The sequence below is a fragment of the Sinocyclocheilus rhinocerous genome, unplaced genomic scaffold (assembly GCF_001515625.1).
Source record: "Sinocyclocheilus rhinocerous isolate Xijiao unplaced genomic scaffold, SAMN03320098_v1.1 scaffold1201, whole genome shotgun sequence".
NCBI classification, from domain to species: domain Eukaryota; kingdom Metazoa; phylum Chordata; class Actinopteri; order Cypriniformes; family Cyprinidae; genus Sinocyclocheilus; species Sinocyclocheilus rhinocerous.
In genome coordinates this window covers 899,618-905,626 of record NW_015654059.1, presented here as the reverse complement: position 1 = coordinate 905,626, position 6,009 = coordinate 899,618, and the positions used below count along the sequence as shown (strand labels likewise).

Sequence of the window (6,009 nt, the reverse complement as noted above, 5' to 3'; positions counted from 1 at the left end):
TTTCATTTTTGGGTGAACTAACCCTTTAATATGGCTAAATACAACTTGCTGCTCACAAAGTTCAACAGAGATAAATCGGAGGAATCAGTAACACTTGTGGAAAACAATTTTCCAACATTTTTATTTGATTTATCTAAATTAAAATATTTGTCAAGATAAATTGGAGGAATCTAATAACACTTGTGGAAAACAACCAACGCACACACACAATCAACTTCAGGCACACATAACATATACACCTCACAATTTAATTTAAAATAATAATAATAATAATAATATATTTAAAAAAAAAAACTACATATAGAAATCTTTTAGAATTCTTTTTTTTTGATAATCTTAACTGAGCAACATCAGAATACTAAATCATCTCCTTAAAGCTTAAAATTTATATGGATTAATAAGTTATCATATATATATGGCAAGGTGATGTCCCAGTGTACACCACAGTTGTCCTGTGCAAGAGCTAATGCTGTGTTTGATTACTGCCTTTTTTTGGTTTATTTGAAGTGCTAGCATGCGGTGAAGTGGGCTTTAAAACTCACTGTGTCTTCCCTGCAGAGCCATCAAAAGCTGATAATATTGTCTGTTTCCATCTTGCGACAGAGGGCAATTGTTAGCTGAGCGCAGAAGCTCATGAGAATGATATTATACTGATTGCAAGAGACGTAGGGGAGATATTGCGACGTTGTGTCTCAGAAATGTGGGTCAATGAAAAACTCTACAGAAGGTCTTAAAGGAAATTTGCCTGTCAACCTCACTGCTGTTTGTTGATGCAGTATTAAACCTTTTCATATTAAATCAAATAGATTTGCTGAGAAACCATTTTAAGATGCATTTATGAGTATGCGTGCATTTTTTTTATTGTAGTAACTCCCACAAGGATACCGTCAAGTTCAGTTTTAATAGAAAAATCATTTTAATACATATAAAACAGTATATAAACAGTAAACTGTTTATGGGTTGTCATTCCTGACAGAGCATTCCCTACTCATCCTCATTAATTGAACATCCTTGAGCTTAAATGCTTGACAAGACACAAACAATTTACGTAGAACTTCCCTAAATGTATTACATTTAAGACATTTGTTGCCAAAAAAGTAGAGCACTTTAGCGCATTAGAATCTAATTAGGGAATGACTAACCTGAGATGATTGAATCTTACATTACTATTGACTGAGGGATTGTGTAACCAGTCAATATGGGGAGAAGCTAAATAACAGTTCAGTAGTGCCCTGAGAAGGGAGTCTATTCAGTTTCATCTCTCCTGTGCTGATTGATCTGTCTCTCCATACCCTCTGATCCAACCCGCCCAGTCAATGACAGTTGTCTCTGTGGACTCTGAATCATTGGCAGGGAAACTGCGGTTCAAACTAAGTTTTGGCACAGAGGTATTTCAATCTGTTGAGGGCTTGTGGGGTTTTTCTATTTTAGAAGAGAAGATACTTGGCAAAAGACAATAAAAAATACAATAGTAAAGTATATTATTGATCAGGAAATATTAACAGTGTTTTTTTTTTCTTCAGAAAACCATATTGAAATGTGTTGGGGAAAAAATGAATACTTTTATTCATTAAGGATGCATTAAATTGATCAAAAGTGACAGTAAAGACATTTATGATGTTGCAGAAGATTTCTATTTCAAATAAATGCCATTCTTTTGAACTTTCTATTCATCAGAGAATCTTGAAAAATATTTAATTGAATAAATACTCACTTATTCACTTTCATTTGCCATTGCACTAAAGACAAAATAAATAAATAAAATATTATTTTCCATTTCTATTGTGTTAAAGGCAGAGTAAGTGATTTTTCAAAAACGCTTTAAAAACTGATTCGGGCCGAATCGCAAAACAAACTTGTAGCCAATCAGCAATAAGGGGCGTGTCTACTCATGATGTGGAGGAGAGCGCGTTCAGTGCATGGGACGGACATTAGCCGAGCCGAGCGACAGAAAGATAGAGATGGCAGCAGTTTTCTGTCGGGATTTGTTGAGCCGCGCCGCTTACGTCCGTAGACACGGTGTAACATTGGTTTTGCTTTGTTTCACAGAACTAATCGTTGCCTGGGTTGCGTACGTATGTGTGGGGCGGAGCTATCAAAATAGGGGCAAGACCCTTTTGGGGTAGGGGCGTGTTTGTTTTGGTGATTTCAAATATAAACATTGGCTACCAGAAATCCCTTACTCTGCCTTTAAGTTAGTGTAACTTTTACCAAAAAGGTAAAACCATCTTTTTTTTTTTACCATCTTAAATTCAGATGTATTTGTGTACTACTTCTTAGTTTTTCCCCAGAAAGTCGTATTTAATTTTTTGAATTTCTCAAATTATCAGCAGACCCCGTAGCAGCCCTCTGGAGCCTATGCAGTCTGTCCTCAATGTAATCCAATTTTAACTTTAGTCTTACAGAACTAGAGTTTTGAAAATTGGCTCTTTGTAAACATGACTTTGTTTCGTGCCGGATTAATACAATCTAAGGGTTTAAGTTTTGGTGGGCATTAGCATGACCCCATTAGTCCCCTCTGCTACTGTAGATACTGTCTAGATACACTATCTAGACGCAAAAAGCATATTTCGACATTCACGACCATTCAAAAGAAGCAGTGGATGGACTGTATATGACTCTATTAACTTTCATATGACTCTCCAGTCCTACTGTATAATACTAGCATTTAATTCAGAGCATTTACAGTCAGTGGTTATACACTTGCCAGTATAATGATCAATTGTTTTCGTTCAAATACATCAGCAGTGATGCATTACACAACACTTTCAGCAATGAGAGGGTTAGTAAGAAAACTAGTGGGGATTTTTGAGTGTCTGCTTGAATATGGGCCAACAGAAATCGAAAGAAATGTGATGGGCCCTGGAGAGGGCATATCTCTGTTCATTAAGCCTTGTGGATGAAAGAGAATGAATTGCATAAGACTTTGGTGTTAACTATCCAATTACAGCTGTGGTTGTTTCAACAATTGTCTAATTTGATGTCTTGCTAAAATGTGCAGTTCTTGCATTGTTCACTTATACTTTGCTGATGTGTTTAACAAGATGTAGAGAAATTAAAACGCACCAGGTGTTTTCTTACGTAGAATGGGACATGGTGTTTTATGCAGAGAGGAAGCAAAATTACATTACCTAAACCCAGACATTTAATGCTGTGTTTTAGGAAGTCCAGTCTGAACCTTTTAGCCCTCTTCACAATTAGCAGGTCAGTGATGGGCACTCCATTATGAGGTAATTACTACAGAGTTACAGTGATACCATTGCAAAGTGCCTGAGCAAGAGCTCTCAGCTACCAAAAACGGATGTGATCAGTCACAGGCCAATCAATTGTATTGCTTTCAGACAGTCTATTGCAGTCAATGGGATTATAAAGAACTACATCATAGCACATACATTTCCGACCATTCCCCTCGCCTAATTTGATTGCCGTTGAGCTCACTTTGCACACCACTTAAACAAGATCAATACTCGTTTACAGCCCTGCTTGATTTACAAGGCAATTTGGAGCAATTATTCAATTCAGTTTTAACCCCACCTCTGCAGAACATTAACAAACTCCACTTCCCATTTAGGATATCATTATTGTCAATAATTTGATGAGTGCTTAACCTTTAACCCATAACCATCTGCCTGAAATGTGTCATAACTGAATACCTAATATGTTTTAAAGGGGTAATTTGCCACTGATGATTCAAACAGGAGTTTTGGGCAGTGTAGAGTAGTGCTTGTTGTTTGTCGTTTCTCCGATCACAAATGCAGACATGGTTTTATGTTTACGCGGCGCGATGCAACGCAACGTGAAAAAAAGACAGTATAAGTCATTATAATCCGTAATTATGTCCCCACTGGATGCAACAAATGCCTCGTTTATAATGGGTTTTAATGTTTTTGTCTCGTCGCTCCGGCCGGGACACGCCATCACAGTATGGCTCGCTTTTCAGACTGATGAGCTTTGTAAAAATTGACGCGTTTCAGAAAGGCGGGGCAAAGAGGAGAAACAATAATGTACAGTATGTGGAAAATAATGTGTTTTTTGAACCTTAAACCGCATAAACACATTTCATTACACTAAATACACAAAATAATGTTCTTGTTAGCAGCATCATATTACCCCTTTAAAAACAATTCACAGGTCTAGCAGTCAGAGGCGTCATGCTCATTCAAACCGAGGGGGCACGTGCCCCCTCAGATTTTCAAGCCAAGTGGATTTGGACTGCAGCTTCCAAAAGACAAAAATATCCGAATAATATTTTTTATAATTGATACAATCACACGGGTGTGATGTGCGGCACATCACTAGCTGCTAAATTCAAATCTGCATTCGCTGACTGGGGCTGGGACAGATGCGTTTTTACAGCGCTGCGCATTATAACCAATCACACATGATTCTGTTGAACTTATGAATGCAATGGCCAATCAGAGGCGTTCAGATGAGTCATCACTAAAACAACGGAGTTTTGTTCACTGCGCGCGTCGCTGAATTCTGCTCTCTGGTGAATTAATTCGTTCATCAGAAACAACAAGGTGAAGATGTGCGTACAATGTAAGTAAGATATGCATTTCACAGTGTAAACAGCTTCAGTGATTATAATGGGAGTTTTTGAGAGTGTTTGAACTCTGGCTAGACTGAAGTCAATGAAAATGTAAATGTTCTTTGCCGTCTTTCTGTAGGCCTACAATGAAAGTTTTATAATTAGTAACTTACAATGTTTTTATTAAATTCACGTTAAATACAAAGTCAATCGTATTAAAAATACTTTATGGCATGATACCCATATCTGGTAGGCCTACCTAAATTAAAAAGACGGGTTTTATGTGTAGTTAACAGATTACACTAACATTAGTCTACTTTGCCCATCATGATCTATATCATGATCTATAAAGGTGCAAAATGCATTTACTAGACATATTACTCTAATCGAGATATTTCATGACCCCCCCCACATTCACTTGTGCCCCCTCAAAAATAATAAGTGCATGACGGCCCTGCTAGCAGTAGTGAGGCACATACAATACATTTTATTATGTATTGCATATAATTAACACTACCATTTTCTATAAATATTTCTAAAATATAAAGATTTTTTGTAAAGAAATTAATACTTTTATTCAGCAAGGATGCATTTAATTGATAAAAGTGATAGTGAAGACATTTATGATGTTACAAAAGATTACTACTTAAAGGGGACATAACACAGAGTTTCAGCTAATCTCATGTTAATATTGAGAACCTGTAGAGAAGTATTGCATCCTTCATATCTCTGAAGAGTCTTTAGTTTTATCAGATTTATAAAAGACAGATACAGCTGTACCGCTTCTCTTCGAAAACAGTTGAGCTCCTGGAGGCGTGTCGTGGGCGGAGCTAAACAGTCACGAGCATGCACAGCTTTTGCGTTGCGATCGTCTGCAAGCTGTAACATCGACTTAAATAAAACAGGGACAAAACTTTATTGACTTAAATTAACTATGGCTAACAAACTAACGAATGAAGCACATTGATGGGCGTGCTCTTGCTCTCACTCTGGTTGATGTGTGCGAGCGCTCTTCCTGGAGGAAGTGCCCATACAAGGAATTTATGACGTCATACAGGGCCATACTCGGAAAAAAAACTTTCCAAAACTTATACGAACCCTGAAGGAGTTCAGAAATACTCTGTCATATGTCCAAATTGTTATTTGAGACTTTGGTCATGTATAGGACTCATGGTCATGTATAGATTCATAGGAAACCAACTCTTTAACAGTGTAAATAAGTCAGAATGCATGAAATAGCATTAGACCTCCCCTTTAAAATAAATGCTTTTGAACTTTATATTTATCAAATGCCGCATTTCCACCGAAATTACCCGGAACAATTGTACCAGGAACTTTTTTTCCCCCCAGACCTGTTGCTGTCTGCGTTTCCATCTCGGTCTAAAGTACCGAGAAGAGTAGGCAAATAGTCTGGTGACTTAGGTCTGCGCGCGTTTCAATGCCAAGTACGCAAATTTCGGACTTGCATCCTCGGTAGT

The 6,009-nt window shown here is 37.3% G+C and overlaps 1 protein-coding gene across 1 annotated transcript in view; it reads left to right on the top strand.

The window, feature by feature from the left end:
* LOC107716655 (carbohydrate sulfotransferase 8-like) overlaps positions 1 to 6,009 on the top strand; it is a 58,863-nt gene that overhangs the window by 27,103 nt on the left and 25,751 nt on the right. The window lies entirely within an intron of this gene.